Source organism: Miscanthus floridulus, chromosome 4 (assembly GCF_019320115.1).
Source record: "Miscanthus floridulus cultivar M001 chromosome 4, ASM1932011v1, whole genome shotgun sequence".
Classification (NCBI taxonomy): Eukaryota; Viridiplantae; Streptophyta; class Magnoliopsida; order Poales; family Poaceae; genus Miscanthus; species Miscanthus floridulus.
Window position 1 is genome coordinate 14456272 of NC_089583.1, and position 3375 is coordinate 14459646.

A 3375-nucleotide genomic window follows, 5' to 3' on the forward strand; every position below is an offset into this window, starting at 1 on the left:
CTTCTTTGACCAGACGTGTCAGACCGGACTTGACGGAACAAGTAAATAAATACATAAAATAATAATACAAGTGGCATATGGTTTTTTGCCACACTTTTTGTGCTTGGGGATAAACCAGACCACCCTCGTGCTCAGGGACTATCCAGACCACCATTGTGCTCGAGAACTGCCCAGACCATCATTATGCTCGAGGACTGTCTAGACCACTGTCGTGCTCGGGGACTCTCATGCTTGGGGACTGTCCAGACCACCATCGTGCTCGGGGACTGCCCCGACCACTCTTCAACGATTGCTCGGAGACCGCTCTCCTTGGCTACATGTGATTTGTACTCACATACAGTCAAGAGGCATTTATTTTTTCTCACTTAGACCTTGCTACAAGGCTGATACCTTGCCTTTCAGCAAGCTCAGGGACTACATCGGTACGATGCACCTGCCGGTGCATCTCGTATTGCTTGTACGATGATTGGATTTTCAACTTAATTGGGAATTCTTTTTAGACCCTGGCACCACGTGCCTGCGTCACCTACTACCAGGCTCGGGGACTAAGTGGGCACACTTCACCTTACGGTGAATGTGCTTATTTTATCGACCCCTACGCTCTGACTGTTGGCCATAACTACTATTGTACAAGGGTCACTTACATTTCTTTTTAGAAATACAAGTGGGCACACTTGATCAGGAAAGAAATCTTTTTCTTTTCTCTTTAGAGCACCATGCATTCTTCGGACAACCAGAATCTTTGGCTATAATCGTGGTCTACTGCTTTCTGTGCTGACCAGAATACTGGCACATTTGCTTGGTCAATGTTTCAGCCAGTTGGAGATGACATGAAGACAGATCGCATTAGTCGAAGAAGATCAAACGGTGTGTCGCAACATAATACATGGTGCTCGGGGACTAGTTGTGGGGGTATTAACCCCTATACCCTTACGGCTAGGCTTGGGCTGGCCCAGACCAGGGGGTCTAGCCCACTAGAAGACGATGTGCAGCCCAGCCAATCTGCTCAGAGTCCCGCACAAGGAATCAAGGCAGATTTGGAGATCAAGCAAGATCCTGGTCGGTTAGAATAGGGATCCTTATCCGGCCACCTATGGCAATTGTAACTGGTTAGGATTAGTTTCTAGATCTATAACCCTGCCCCCAGACTATATAAGGCAGGCAGGGGACCCCTCTCAAAAACATCTCTCATTGACATACAGCAATATAATCAGACGTAGGACGTAGGTATTACGCCTTCACGGCGGCCGAACCTGGATAAAACCTCATGTCTGTCTTGCGTCACCATCTTGTTTGCAGCTTGCGCATCTGTCTACCGATAATCTACTACCTTGGGCATACCCCTAGGTAGACTGCCGACCATATTTCATCGACAACCTACCCATCATGTTTGGCAACCAAGCCAACTTCCGCTCGGAGGTCCTCACCTTTCTAAGCGGTGGACTTTCCAGGGTCCTACCACGCCATCTTGGGGCGGCCATGCTACACCAAATTTATGGCAATCCCCAACTATACCTACCTCAAGCTGAATATGCTAGGACCAAACGGTGTTGTCACCATGAGCAGCGCCTTCTCACATGCCTTCACGTGCGACCGCGAGCATTTTGAGCTCACCACCGCGGTCGTCAACTCATCCGAGCTTCCACGGCTCGGGGAGTCATCAACGCCGGTAGTCCTAGACTACAACAAACCAACCTCCTCGATGGCCTTCTACCCACTCGAGGAAACCAAGGCGGTAGGAATCGACCTCACTGACCCAACTAAGACGGTGCGGATCGGGACCCAGCTCGCGGGCAAATAGGAATGCATGCTTGTCAACTTCCTGCACGCCAATCGTGATGTCTTCGCACGACAGCCTTCTGACATGCCGGGCATACCACAAAAAGTCACCGAGCACGCACTGTGCCTCATCCTGGGCTCGAAGCCTGCTAAACAGTGCCTATGTCAATTCGACAATGAGAGACGTAGGGCCATAGGCGAAGAGATCACCAAACTCCTGGCGGCCGGATTCATCAGAGAGGTATTCCACTCCAATTGGCTTGCCAATCCTGTTCTGTTAAAAAGAAGACCGGGAAGTGGAGAATGTGCGTTGACTATACTGGCCTCAACAAGGCATGTCCAAAGGATCACTTCCCTTTGCCACGCATAGACCAGATAGTCGACTCCACCTCAGGTTGTGAGATCCTCTCCTTTCTGGATGCCTACTCGGGCTATCACCAAATCGTGATAAAAGAGTCCGATCAGCTCGCAACCTCATTCATTACCCCATATGGTTCATACTACTATGTAACCATGCCTTTTGGCCTAAAGAACGCTAGCGCCACCTACCAAAGGCGCATGCAATAATGCTTTGCCGACCAAATCAACCTGCTCGATCAGCCTGATCAGGCCAAATGGCCGAAGCCAACAATCATCGTCTATGTTGATGACATAGTGGTCAAAATGGCTCAAGCTTGCGACCTGATCACAAATTTGGCCACAACATTCGTGAACCTCCGCAGGTTCAACATTAAGCTGAATCCAAAAAAATGTGTCTTTGGGGTTCCAAAGGGGAAGCTGTTAGGATACATTGTATTCGAGCGTGGCATCGAGGCCAACCCTAAAAAGATCATGGCCATCTCTAGCATGGGTCCCATACGCAATGTTAAGGGCGTGCAAAGGCTCACCGGCTTTCTAGCCGCTCTAAGCCGGTTCATCTCTCGGCTCGATGAACGAGGGATGCCGCTCTACAAACTCCTCAAAAAGATGGACAACTTTGTTTGGACCGAGGAAGCTCATCAGGCTCTAGAGAGCCTCAAAGCATCCCTAACGTCGGCCCCAATCCTTGTTGCTCCTGAACGGGGAGAACCCCTTCTCCTCTACATCGTGGCCAGTAACCATGTGGTAAGCGCCGCCTTGGTCATCAAGAGGGAGGAACCAGGACACCACCTTAAGGTCCAGCAACCCATATACTTCATCGGGGAACTACTCACCGACCCCAAGGCCCGGTACCCCTAGGTGTAGAAACTCCTATACGCTGTTCTAATGGCAACCCAGAAGCTCTTGCACTACTTCACCGACCACGAAGTCACGGTCGTCACTTCATACCTGCTTGGAGACATCATCCACAACCACGATGCCGTGGGACGGATCTCCAAGTGGGCACTCGAACTCATGGGCCACGACATTAGGTATATCCCCCGTACCTCCATTAAATCTTAGGCTCTCATAGATTTTGTTGCTGAATGGACAGAGGTGCAGCTACCGACCTCGGATGTCACCCATGAGTACTAGACAATGTACTTCAACGGGTTCATAATGGCGCCCAGCTCGGGGGCGGAAGTGGTTCTAATCTCCCCAGATGGGAGTAGGCTCCGCTATGACATCCGCCTCCAC